This window comes from Protopterus annectens, chromosome 2.part0 (genome assembly GCF_019279795.1).
Source record: "Protopterus annectens isolate FY-2018-M chromosome 2.part0, PAN1.0, whole genome shotgun sequence".
In the NCBI taxonomy this organism is placed as follows: Eukaryota; Metazoa; Chordata; order Ceratodontiformes; family Protopteridae; genus Protopterus; species Protopterus annectens.
The window spans coordinates 1251194717-1251209526 of NC_056728.1; positions in this window are offsets into that span (position 1 = coordinate 1251194717).

Genomic DNA, 14810 nt, shown 5'->3' on the forward strand with positions numbered 1-14810 from the left:
TATGCATGGGTTTTCCTGCAAAAATGTCTCTACATGGATGTGTCCGCTTGCATAACTGCTGTGCTGCTCATTAAGTGTCATGAAGCACAGCTGACTGCACATAAGCACTAGCTGTCTCACTTTAGATATTTCTAACTCCTTATATCATCACCAATTGTGAGGGACCATAAAAGTAGTGCATTGTATAAAAAAGTTCAAGTAAGGTGTAGCATTTACTTTTTGGTTTGTGATAAAACATTTACATTTACACACACATACTCATATATACATACTTCTACTTTTATGTTGATTTTTTTGGTACTTACGTATTATCGCAACCACATTTTTGTGATAATAATGGTTGCTTCCCGATGTTTACATCTAAATGTTAATGGTGTCACAGTGTCAGACAATGGGTTTCCTTGCACAATGAAGGTTGTTTTGGGCAGGGTTATCATTAAAAAATGATAAAGTTAATGTTGCTGTTTCGGTATGCACTTTGCCGCCAACATGTCATGTAGCCGGCAGTAAAGTGCATACACGCTACAACTGTCAGGGCTGCTGTCTTACTGCCTGCAATTGCTAACCACTTTCCCCCATATAGAAAGGCATAGCCACAGGAATAATGGTTTTACTTCACTTTTTTTTTTTTAACAGTTTGTTAACATATGTTCAGGTCCAAATTAAAAACCAGACACATTCTACAAATGACAAGAAGAAACACTTCATCAGCCAGTAACATGTCTTCTTTACCGTTCTTACTATGTGTAATCAGGAACCCACAGTTGCCTATCAACATCATCAACCCTGACTTTTTACAAGCATTACTATCCCTGGTCTTTCACATCGCAATGGTTATTGTGCATACAGTATGTTTACATTTTTTTAAAAGAAAGTATTGCTTTCCAAAAAACCTCCTTCCTGTCTGTGTGTTTTCCTTGTTCGTGACGGTTCACATTTTCCATTCATCAATAAGAGAGCATGGATGGCAAGTGAAGCGTGCGTCTGTAATGCACGGCAAACCAGAAGAGGAATTTGGAAAGTTTTGCTGTCCCTGAAGGTAGTCCACAGGTTTTTTTTTTTACCAGCAATGAGGAGTCTGAACATTTACAATGTTTCATGCGCTCGTCTGTATTCAACGATGCACGATTCAGAACCGCAAACATGTGGTTGCGATAATACGTAAGTACCATTTTTTTTTACTAATACCAACAGATGTATTAAGAAATTTGTTATTACTTATTTATTATTTATGTTTATCATTTTTTCAAGTGGTAGGCAAAGAATTACTATAGATATTGTATTAACTTAAGCATTGTGTTTATATATTATGCACTATTGTTTTTGCTGCATTGATATACATAAATAAAGGAATTGAACTTTTAGAATTAAGTAATCAATTAACTTGGAGCAAGGAAAAAGTATTTAAGAGAAATTGTGTTGCACATTGTTATTTGAAGAAGTCTAGTCATCAACTAGATGAAATGCACTTCATCGTACTGTGCATTTTATTTGCTTTTATTTATTTTATTAAATTCAAGTGTGCTGTCTTAGCTCCCAGCTTTTTGTTTCTGTATTCTTTTGTTTACCATGCCTATACTTGTTATGTCATCACTAATGTCAGAACCAATAAACATCCAAAAAACGTGCGACTCTCAGAGGTTCAGTTTTGTATGATTTACTATAGAAATGACTTACAATTAAAAATAGTTAGTCTTTGCTTATGCATGCTTGTCTGTATTCTAAACGTGTATGCTCATATGTCCTTGGTTTTATTCTTTCTTATGTAGTACACTATTATTTGCAACTCTCAAATGTTCAGTTTTGTAGGATTTACTATAGAAATGACTTACAAGTACAATTTGTTAATCCTTGCATATGTATGATTGTCTGTATTTGTAATATATATGCTCACATGTCTTTGGTTTTATTTTCTCTTATGGACTGTATTGTTATTTGGAGCTTTTCTCCCCAGGCCTCCACTGAAAATGGACCTGTGTCCAGTCAGGCTTTCCCGGTAAACAAATGCAAAATAAAAAAATAAAAAATAAATAAATCACATAGTAGCACCTAGCTGTACAAGAATTGTGCAGAATTACAGTGTGCTTCTATGAATCCTGGCCTTTTTTATTCTATAATCCACTAGCTTGTCTTCTTGTTACCCTGTTATCTTACATTTGTTGGCTGTTAATATGCTTGTTTGCTTTACTTTTTGCTACCATCTCTGAATGTCATGACATCTGAACAAAAAATTATACTCCATGCTTTGTCATGCATTTATGATCATAAAAAGCATCAGTAAATTGACTGACCAATGTTGACATAATTATAATGTTCATCTGCTGTAGGTTTTTGAACCAATTCACACTTGCATATATAATTGGTGGCAAAGGCCTGTAAACACTGTGTTCACATACTTGGATGCCAATGATGTAGATTTAAGCTCCATTACCCTTGCACCCCCGATGTTGATAATTAAAGACATTATGTATTTATTTCATAAAACATCCATATCCATCTGTGTAAGGCATGCACATCTATACTGGTACTTTTCATCCAGACTGCAAAATAACAGCATCTTTCTATATAAATTTTCATACCTGATAGCTGAATATGCCTTGAGAAATATCCAATACATTTTTATAAGTCTGAAGTACTAGCAAATCAAGAATATGTTGATTACTTCCTACTCTCTCCCATTTTTGAAATACACAGGGACATTGAATAATGTTTAGTGGACACAAATGGGAGTACAATGGCTAACACTTTACAGTGGCCATCTGCCATCACATGATAGATGCAGATCTATTACTTGCAAGCAGTGTTGTGGTAGACTGCAATAGTGAATATAATATGACAATTTGAAATGCAAACATACTAAAATTGCCAGATCATTGAAGTGGTCAATTCATATATATGCAGCAAATGAAATACAGATAATAAAAGTCTATGTTATTCACAGCAGAATCAGTGATAGCAGACTTACTTCAATAATATGTCATCTTTTGGATAATTTTCCAAAATGGCCATACATTTCTTTATACCTAATTACAAACGTCATGATTAGTCACTTTCAGTTTTGGTATAGATTTGGCACAAATAGCAATTCCTTGTTTTATAATCACAATTATGAAATCTATGAATGATTTACCCAGGTTTAATATAAAAGTATAAACTCCATTTTTAGACCTTTGCCTATTCAGTATATGGGTCTATATTATTTCCATGAAAGTTATATACATTGAATACTTTTTCATTGCCCCCTTTTTTGTGAAAGCCAAACTCTGTGAACGATCATTACATCACAATTTTTCCCACTGTAAGTAACCAGTGGGCCAATGTAACTATGGCATAAAAACAGAAAAATGTAAAACCCACTCTGGTGGGGGCTGTGCACCCCCACAACTCTCCCTAACTAAATATACGAACTCCAAGATCACACTACAGAGATGAAAAGGGCAAATTCCCAAAGATGGCCCACTATTTACTTACAGTGGGAAAAATTTCAATTTAGCAATCGTCCGCAGAGTTTGGCTTTCACTGAAAGGGGGATCAGTGAAAAGGAATTCAATGTATATAACTTTCATTGAAATAAAATAGACTCCAATATACAGATTTCAATTTTCAACAAATTTCAATAATTATTTTCCAATTTGTATGTCCTTATGTGACTTTCAATTTCAATTATTGTTAATATAATTTAAAACATACACTAAACTCCTGTGTATTTATCTTACCTAACATCTGCCATATATACCTTATTTGTGTACTGCCTACAATTCTGGAAGGTTTGTAAAAAAATGTAAACATGTTTTACCCACCAGAAATCTGCCATTATATGCATTTCCGATTTCTTATTCAGTTTAAATTGAACTCCCTTTTTGATTTCTGTTAGGGTTACAAGTTTGCCTCCTGTTCATTCAAAGTCATTTGCTTTGGTTGCTGGATTTTCAAATTGCTCAACATTTTTGTGAATTAATTGAATTATCTTCTGTCATTCAATTTTTTTTTTCAATTTTTAACATCCAAGGCCTTTCAGGAAGGTTTAAACCAAAAGAAGACATTAATACAGCAAGAAAATATTGGCTTATGCCCAACTAATACTACTTATGGCAGTAGAGCCACTCAAACTAAAAATCTCTTGAAAGACAGAGAAAAAGACGAAGCCTGCAAACAATGACACACTTATGCCAGTAGAGTCAGTTTTATCCAAACCCAGCTGGTCCTACCTTACTTCTAAACAATATATTAAATGTACAATTTCTGCTGTATCTTCTCTTGAATGGTCTTCAGGTGAGCAGCTGTCCCCTACAGCTATTACCCCTGTTCACCCTTGAGACATATACTGCATTTCAATATTTTTTTCCTAAAACTAAGCAGCTGTGTAGAAACATAGCAAACAACACCCTGTAACCTGTCTGATAAAAACAACTCACACAATAAAAAAAAATCTAACATTAGATTTTGATTATACTGCTGGTGAATAAACACCTTTTTTGTACATTACCATGGTTCAGAACCTAACTATATTCTCTGGGTACTACAATCAGCCATGCTATAAGCAACTTCACTACACTCTCAACCCACCCCCATATCATTAAATTTATTGACTAAAGCACATCATCTAACCCACCCCACCCCCCATATCATAAACTCTTTTGGACAAAACATATCACCTGATGCTTCACTACCCATACAAACCAATATAGTCAATCAATTAAAACATAATAATTAATCACTTAATTACAAATCAGAAAACATTTTTTTTTCCAAATCCTTCTCTTGCCACCCCCCTGCCCAGTGGGCTCATCCCAATATGTTTGTAGATTTTTTTCCCTCCCATTTCCTTTCTAGACTCTTCTATACAACTATTTCATACCTCCCATTGTGCATTTACATCTACTTTCCTTAACAGGAACTTTAACATCTAGAGACAAAATCCAAGCTATAAACCAATGTGTTCTTCCTATCCTAACTTACAGTTTTGGAGTGATTTACTGATACTAAAACATGCTGGCCAGATTAGACAGGAAAACAATAAGGATGCTTCATGCTCACCAAATGATTTATAAAAGTCAGTGTATACCAAAATTATATATTTCCCATTCTGAAGGAGGGATGGGCCTCCTTGAAATTGATTGCATATATAGTTCTGCAATCTTGGGACTCCACACATATCTGCTGACCTCAGAAGACCCAAATGTAGTGAAAGTTTTAAAACATGAGGAGAATAAATCTAAGATGACTTCTCTGCTTAATCTAGCAGAAGTATATCAGCATCGAGCAGGAATGGAAATCAAACCAGAAGTAGATAAAAATCAGGTAGCAACTGAATGTGCCAAAAGACAAAAGAAATAATATAAGGTGAAGGACCAGATGAGAAGGCAAGAAATGTGGAAAATGCATAAATATAGTTGCAGATATAGAAAACGTCTGGAAGAATATCATTTTGATCGGGAAGGAATGCAGAAATGGTTAAGTTGTGGCGAATTCAAACAAAAAGATGAAAGGTTAATACTGGCAGCCCAAGACAGTGGGCTATATACATGCTGGTTTACAAAGTCCATTGAACTTGTGGGAAAAACAAACAAATGTAGGTTTTGTAAAGCTGAATTGAAAATAGTTGCATACCTCATTGCTGGTTGTGACATACTAATGGCAGAAGGACTGTATGCTTAAAGGAATAATAATGTGGCAAGACTGTTGCACTGGGGATTGTGCAAACACTATGGTAGTGAAGTGGCTGAAAAACACTGGGAACATGAGACACAAGGCATCATAGAAAATGATGAAGTCTACATCACATGGGATCACCCATTACCAACAGTTTAAAAGATAGAGGCTAGAAAACCAGATATAGTGGTCCATGAAAAGGAGACAAAACTAGCATTGATCATTGAAATCACCACACCTAGTGACTACAGTGTCTTGCGTACAGAGAGACACAAAGTTATAAAATATCAGGATCTGCAGACATATACAAGAGCAATGTGAAAGACAGATACCCAGACAGTTCCAATAACAGTAGTAGGAGCAATGGGTCTTATAAAAAGAATCTACAATCATATTTAGATATGTTACCAGTCCATGTAACCATGTACGAATTGCAGAAGGAGTCATTACTGAGCACATTGCAGGACTAACATCAAAGACTGAAACAATACTAATTTCATAAACTTTAATCTTACTTTGACTTAGGAATGCGGTTCATTCCTGTCATGCTGTTAGAAACTCAAAAGTTTTGGAGAAATTAAAAAGAACTTTAACTATCCTAAGCCAATTAACTATGTATGGATCATGCCCTACCTAAGCTCAAACTGAGGCCACTACAAAAACTTACTTACCCCCATACATAGATTCAGCTCCCTAATCTAGTCATAATTATACAGCTTAGACAAATTTGGTTCCTGAAAATGTACTTTACTAATCAACACCAAATAAAAAGCCCACAGTCTGATGGAAAAAATACCAACACTGCTTCTTCATAACCCCAAAAACTCCAACATCCAACCCAATAAACTAATAGAGAGGGGAAATGTGCACCGCAACCCTGGCCCAACACTAGCAACAACTAAGCAAATCAGACTCTCAGCCCACTCAAAACCCCTACATAAATACACCCCTCCTCAACAATCCTCTTAAACACAACAAATCCCTGTTTCTTCCTCCAGCCTAAAAATGTATAATCTCAATGCCCGAAGCATCTGCAATAAGATATCAGACCTTCATGCATGGGCTGAATTCCATCAACCCCATATCCTTAGTTTTCATTGAAACCTGGTTAAGACCTGAAATTAAAGTGAAGAAATCATTCTTCTTGCCTCCACCTTCATTAGGAAAAACCCAGTACATAAACAGGATGGGAGCATGGCTATCATCTTCTAAGCCATCTTACAAATTCATACTCACCTCCCACCTGTTCCACAATTCAGCAGTGAAGTGACACTAATAGTCAAACTCCACCTAAACAATCATAAATCCATAATTATTGTAGTCACTTACATCCTTACTCCCCACAAAAATGCCATGAATACCAAAAATATATTTAGCTACTTATCATCTACTTTTAACCAAGAAACAATCCTGCTCGGTGGCCTTAATGTATATTGGACCTCTAAAAAACTTAAATATGCCTCTATAATATTAATCTCTATCATTTTAATCAGCTTTTCCAACAACCCACTCAATTTGACAAAATATTCAAAAAAACATTCATACTAGAATGCAGGCTCTCAACAAACCCTGAAAAAAATTATGCTAGCCAGCACCCTCCTAGACTCTCTCAGCAGCCATCAGCCCACCTACATCAACAAAGAATACCACAAACTCCCCAAATCCCTATACTTTGACTAAACCACTTTTGATAAATCCATATTTAATGACACACTTAAACAATGTGATAGGAAACCCATTAAATATCTGCCTCTAGATGAAGCTGTCTATCAATTTAATAACTTCTACATAACCATACTCAAACAGTAAGCACCACTAAAACATAAAAGTGAAAATAAATTCTTTCCCTTGGCTAACTGTCAAACTAAACACCGCATGAGAGACAGAAACAGAGGCATAGCCTGGAAACAATGACACAAAACTTGGACTCAGTACTACCTAGATAGATAAACATCTGTGCCTCAGAAACTACAAAAAGGCACAAATTCTTATGATAAAAAACTTATTCTCCACAAACCAGACCACACATTCAAAAAAAAAAAAAAAAAACAAAGTTTTTGACAAATTTTAAGCAACCTCCTAAAGTTATGAAGAAAACCCACCCCAGATCATTTCCCATTGGAAACCAGCACAGATATTGCAGACAAATTCATCAAACACTTCATATCCAGTACTCTACTTAACTCAAAGAATAACAACCTAACCACCCCAACCATATCACCACACCCAAACTCAACCTAACAACCATCCAAACAAATACCAGCAAAACAAAAACATTAAAAATAAAACCCACAGCACTAGTTCCTGACAACCCACCATCTAAACACCTCAGTATAGTCACTGACACCATTTGTTTACCTGTATCTATCCTAAGTAATAGATCCATTACAGAAAAGTACATCCCAGCTCTATGGAAAGCTTCCTTCATAAATCCCATTACAGAAAGATGGCACATCAACTGAGCTGCCAAACTAGTGTCTTACTGCAATCCTTCCTCCCCACTTCAAAGTACTTAAAATTGCATACATGAGCAACTCCTAGCTTTTCTGCTTGATAAAAAATTACTTTGTCCTACACGACATGGCCTTCTACCCCACCACAGCACTTAGACTCCCCCACTACATTTCCTAGATATCATTAATCAAAGTAAAAACTCTGGTAATTTTGTCTCCACCCTTTTCCTGGACTTGTCAAAAGCCTTTGACACAGTCTCACATCAATTACTCCTCCAAAGACTAAATCTTATAGGCCTCACAACTCCCTCAACTAGCTGGTAAACCAGCTACCTAAATAATCACAACTAGCCTGTAGAATGGAATGACTCTCAGTCCATCTTTCTTCTAATCATTAAAGGAGTCCCCCAAGGCTCTGAACTTGGGCTAATACTTTTCAATATCTGCATTACTGACATGGACAAGAAATCAAAAGTCACCATCATAGCAAAATATGCTGATGACTGAACTTTAGTTTGCTCAGCCCCAAATCTCCCCACCTTAGAGACCATAACACAAAAACATTTAATCTGAATAGAAACTTTCTAAATAAATCTCAGTTGCACTTAAACCCCAACAAAAACAAACAAAACCTATTTCTTCTTAAAAACATAAATCAGAGATATGCTGACCTTAAGATTATCCCCTCAAGCAACACAAGAATTGAAAACGTCACCTTCACAAAATTACTGGGAGTTATCATTGCTAACAAGTTTAAATGAGATCTGCAAATTGGTACTGCAGTCAAAAATACACACTGCAAACTAGACTCCCTTTACAGAGCAAAGCACCTGCTAAGTGATCTTAATAAAAATATAGTTGCCAACTCCCTTCTCCTTCCTACCCTCTTATTAGCCTCAACGATATTCACAAATCTCAACTCTACCACCAAACACAAACTAGAAAGAACAAAATTAGTAAATTCACCTGGAGCCTCCCAAACCAGTCCCACCACTGCATGGTGCTCAGTACCCCTCAAATGGCTTGAGTTTCCTCAACACATCACCCTCTCTTCACTACTCATACAACACAAAATACTTCACCATCCATTTAAAACACCCTCACTGTCAAATCTCATCCAATGGCACATACCAAATAGAATCCTAAGATCCTCAGAAATTAAACTAACTTTTGCTAATAAATCCAATATTTCTTACAGAGACTCACCAAGGCATGTAACAAATTTCCAAGCCACATCAGTTTTTAAATAATCTGCAACAATTCAAATCCACCCTAAAATATCTCCTGGCAACCAACAAACTATACAACTGTACCACACCTACAGTTTAAAGTATGCAATCCTAACTATGTCTGCTATAGATACTGTATACTCACAATATCTTGAAAACATGAATTTACTTAAAAAGTAAGTAATGTTTATTGACTGTGTGGTTTGAAATATTTTGTAAATAATGTTTCACCATTTTTATTTTGAATTGCCAAAAATGTCTTTTCTATCCTAATTTTGGAGCTTTTTCCCTTAGCCTCCACTGAAAATGGGCACTTCAATTCCCAGACAGACATTTCTGGTAAACAAAAGCAAATAAATAAACAGATCAGTATGCTTCTATAGCTCTCAATTTATTTTTTAACCTTGCCATATTCCATGACAGTATTTGTAATGTTTTGCCATCATTTGGCCAGTGCATAATAAATACCCCATGCATCATGGGATGATAACATTTATCAATATTTCATACTCTTGCTTGTTGCAACACTGCATACCTATATGAATTGTCTTTGCTCTATCTATTCAAAAACCCCTCATCAAATCTGTCTCTCTATTGAATGTTTCATCAAACTCTTCAATATGTTTTTTTAATTTCCAATGAGTTTCCTTGTATAATCTTTGAGCACTGTGCAAAAAGATCAAGGTTGCCTTGTTATCTTCAAAACTTTCCAAATTTTCAAAATACGTAACTCTACTAATCCACTTACCTCTGTCTCTACCCTCATTTTTTTTTTTTTTTTTCTTCTATCTTGAGTGAATCACTTACTTGCAATTTCTACTATCTCTCCTATTTGATTACTAAAATTATCTTGTCTCCTTAAACAACTTTCTTTCACTACCTGTTTGTCTATCATGTATATGTCAGCCCGTTTTTGGTCCATGATTTTATAGCTAGTACATTTCAGCTTCCCAATTTCTTTCATCACTTCCTCTCCATTCTTCTCTGCCTTCCTCTGTTTTATTTTCCTGATGTTCTTCTTAAATTACTTCTCTATTTTAAACTCTTCTTGATTGTCAAACTCCAATGCCAATCCATACAATCAAAATAATTGTTTGTTGTTTATGATGTATTTGTCAAAATTTCCTGAGTACAAAATTATGACCCATGACACATCTCAGATAAAGAATTCCTCCCCCCAGGTTACAACATCCTACGTCTTGACAGACTAGCCAAAAAAGGTGGAGGCATTGCCATTGTTTTATTTTCCTGATGTTCTTCTTAAATTACTTCACTATTTTAAACTCTTCTTGATTGTCAAACTCCAATTTCAATCCATACAATCAAAATAATTGTTTGTTGTTTATGATGTATTTGTCAAAATTTCCTGAGTACAAAATTATGACCCATGACACATCTCAGATAAAGAATTCCTCCCCCCAGGTTACAACATCCTACGTCTTGACAGACTAGCCAAAAAAGGTGGAGGCATTGCCATTGTATACTCCAGTAATCTTACCATATCTCCTTTGCCTAACCCTCCTCCTTCAATTCACCCTGCCAAACTCTTAACTGCCAACTGTAAACTCAATGAACTCAATGACCATAAAACTTTAACTATTTCTGCAATACAGATATATATATATATATATATATATTATATATATATATATATATATAAATATAAATATATATATATATATATATATATATATATATATATATATATACTGCTTATACTTTTATATATATTTTTTGTGTATACCCATGTACATAAGTAGTTACTAAATGGGGAACATGAGTATATGTATTTATTCATTGACTTTTTATGTATTTTATTTATATTTATCCACATGTTCTTGTCTTTACATTTTGTGCATGTGTTTTTTAAACAGAGTTTTTCTGACTTCAGCAATTAACTAAGGGCAAAACGTAACCATAGTAATTAATTGATTGCTGAGTGCTGAATTAACTTTGAGTGGTAGGATTGGTTGTATTAGCAATGAATTAAAGTATTTAAGTGCTGTTGCTGTTTGAATGAACTGTCTGATGAAGCAGTGGTTACCATTGCAAAAGCACTCACCATTTTGTATTAAAAAAGAAGATTCTACTTTGTCGTGGTTCAGCTTCTTTATTCCAGCTACCTTCCTACTGGGCACCTGTGTTTCAACATATATATTTATATATATATATATATATATATATATATATATATATATATATATATATATACATATACTACAACAAATCCTCTCCTGGTTTACTAATAATATACCCAATGAAACCATCCTACTAGGTGATGTAAACATTAATTGGCTATCGCTAATTTTAACCTGTCCAAGCTCCAGCATAAACTTATATGGCTTTATTCAACTTATCTCAACTCCCACCCACTATAATAAACCAACTAACTCTACATCTATCATTGACTGGATTTTTGTCTCCAATCCTAACCTCTATCACCACACTCAACCTGCACCTAATGTTATTAGTGACCACTCTCCCATCTGTGCCCCAAGATTCTCTCCCCATCCTCCTAAGGCCACATAAACATATAGAGTGCTGAAGATTATCCAATTTCTGTCCTGGCTCATTTAATAATATTGTTTCTTCTGTTAACTGGTCCTTCCTTTCTAACCTACCTCTTGGTGAAGCTATTCAACAATTTAACATCATATTTCTAAATGCATTTCACTCCCTTGCTCCTCTCAGGACAAAAATAATCAAATCTTGGAGTTCACCCTGGCTTACCCAGCCTACACACTCCCTTATACAAAAAAGAGATAATGCCTGGAAGATCTGGACTAAGAACAAACTGTCCATTCACTACCAGACTTACAAGGAGCTATGTAACCTCACCAAAAAACAAGTCAACATAGATAAAAAAAATACTTTCACCATAACCCCCAAAATATACACAATAGCAATACAAAACATTTTTGAATACTATCAACCAAGTCTTATACCCAGGAAACCCCTCTACTCCTAAGGTCTGCCCTAATAATACCCCAGAAGAAACTGCTTCCATTTTCAATTCTTATTTCATCGATACAATTAGTAAACTTATTGCCTCTTCTAAAGTCAATAGTCCCTTCACACGTAAACCAATTCCTACAAACTACTTAAAATATCTTCTCCTCAAACTAAAACCCTGGTCCACATCAGCAGACAACCTACCCTCACTCTTCCTCAAGGCTGCTGCTAACACTATAGCTTATTCCATCTTCATCCTCATAATCCATTCAATAAGTGAATCTACTGTTCCCTCTCTGTGGAAAAACTTCTACACAATACCCCTCCACAAAGGTAGAAACTCCACTGAACTTTCTAACTATCGGCCTACAGCAATACTGTCTCCTCTCTCAAAAATTCTTGAAAAATCTGTTTTTAAACAAAGTTTAGGCTATCTCATCCATGACAATCTACACTCACCTACACAACATGGCTTCCATCCCCACCACAGTACCTCAACAGCCCTCATCTCCTTCAAATACTCTATCACCCTGGTCAGTGACAACAACAAGCTGGTCTCCTGTCTCTTTCTAGATCTCTACAAAGCTTCCGACACTGCCTTTCACTCTATTCTCCTTTCTAAACTCTCTCACCTCAGTCTTTCAAGTGCTACTATTTCCTGATTTCAAAGCTACTTATCCAACAGACTACAAGCTGTCAATTGTCTTTCCTCTTTTTCCCCATTTCTCCCTATTAAGATTGGAGTCCCTCAAGGATCAATACTCGGTCCCTTAGTCTTTAACATTTTTATAAATCACCTTTACACCTCTTGTCCACAGTCATCCCTTATACAGTACGCTGATGACTCCACAGTCATCACCACTTCAGATACTCTCTCTGATCTACATACCCTTATACAAAAATCTTTCAACCTTAAGGAAAAATGGCTCTCCAATAGCCAACTCATAGTCAACCCCAGAAAGACTAAACTTCTACTTTTCGTCCCCAATCACTGTTCCACCACAAAACCACATTCACCATTACATCCCTTAACAATGCAATCATTAATGCTGAAACTCATACTAAGCTTCTAGGTGCCATTGTAGATGACCAACTTAAATTTGACCTTCACGTGTTCCACTGTATCAAGAAAACCTATCAAAAACCAGGCTTACTGTATAGAAATAAAAAGTTCCTAATAAATGAGTCACGACTGACACTTGCCCATGCCTACCTCCTCCCTAATCTCTTCTAGAGTTCACCAATCTTAACTAACTTACAATTTAATCTCCTCACTAAATTTGAAACCACCTATAATAAAGTAGCTAGATTTACTTCAAACCAGCCATGTAAATCTCATCTCATCACTGTCTTACTCTCAAAACACTAAACTGGTTATCATTCTCTCCTCATCTTCTACTTTCTCAATTTACCATCATCCATTACATCTTGTACAAACCCTTCTACTGCCTTGACATCTCCTCTTTAGTCTCCCTCTATAACCCCCCCTAGAACTCTTAGGAGCTTTGATCAATATCACCTGGAAATTTATATAACCAAAAGATCTTCTGAGCAAAAACATTATAGCTACTTACTGGCCCTCTCTTTGAATAAGCTTCTCATGTCTTGAAGAAAATTAGACCAGAGGCATTAATTCAACAAAGCTGTAAAAGATTACCTAAATACTATTGGACATGTCACTGTAAATATCCTCCCAGAATTCTTTATCCTCCACCCTACCCTACTCCTTCCTCTTTTCTTATTCTCCTCATATATATTCTCTTGACTCTTACCTTACCAGCTTTCATTTAGTCCATTTCATTCCTTATTCTGCTCCTCTGTTCCCTTCACACATAACCTCTCTGTTCCCTTCACACATAATCTTTCCTTCCCATCCTGACCACTTGCTAATGACCTCATTATTTTCTAACCCTATTTCCATACCTTAGTTCCCTATAGAACATATTCATGCCTCTGTTAATCTGCAACACTAACAGCAGTCTTTCTTATTTTTCTAACTCCCTTGTTACAAGATTTTTACCTTGCACCCTATTCAAAGTGTGCCTCTTACAGTAAATAGACTTCTCTTAATTTAAATAATATGACATGACTGCATTTGCATTGTTCTTTGTACCTCTGCTTAAATGAAAGTTCTCTGTATAATTGACAAGTGTCACAATGTTTTACATCTGTAATGTTTATTTATAGTACTGTTGTATTGAGTAACTTGTATATTGTTGTTGAGCTTTTCTCCCCAGGCCTCTGCTGAAAAAGGGCTTTAGCTTAGTTGGGCTGTCCCGGTCAGCAAATGTCAAATAAATAAATGCATAATAAATCTTTTCTGGTTTTCTAGACACTAGCAATTTCTGCTGTTGTAATTGTGGTCCTTAACTTAAACTTTATCAAGATTTCAGAGCTTTGTTCATGGTCTGTTTCACAAACTGCATCTGGCTGTGTATTGTTAATTCATCTTTTTATTTTGTAACCTGCTTTTTTCCCTGCTATTTTTCTTCATAAAGTCCTTTTTTCAGTTTTTTGATTCCAT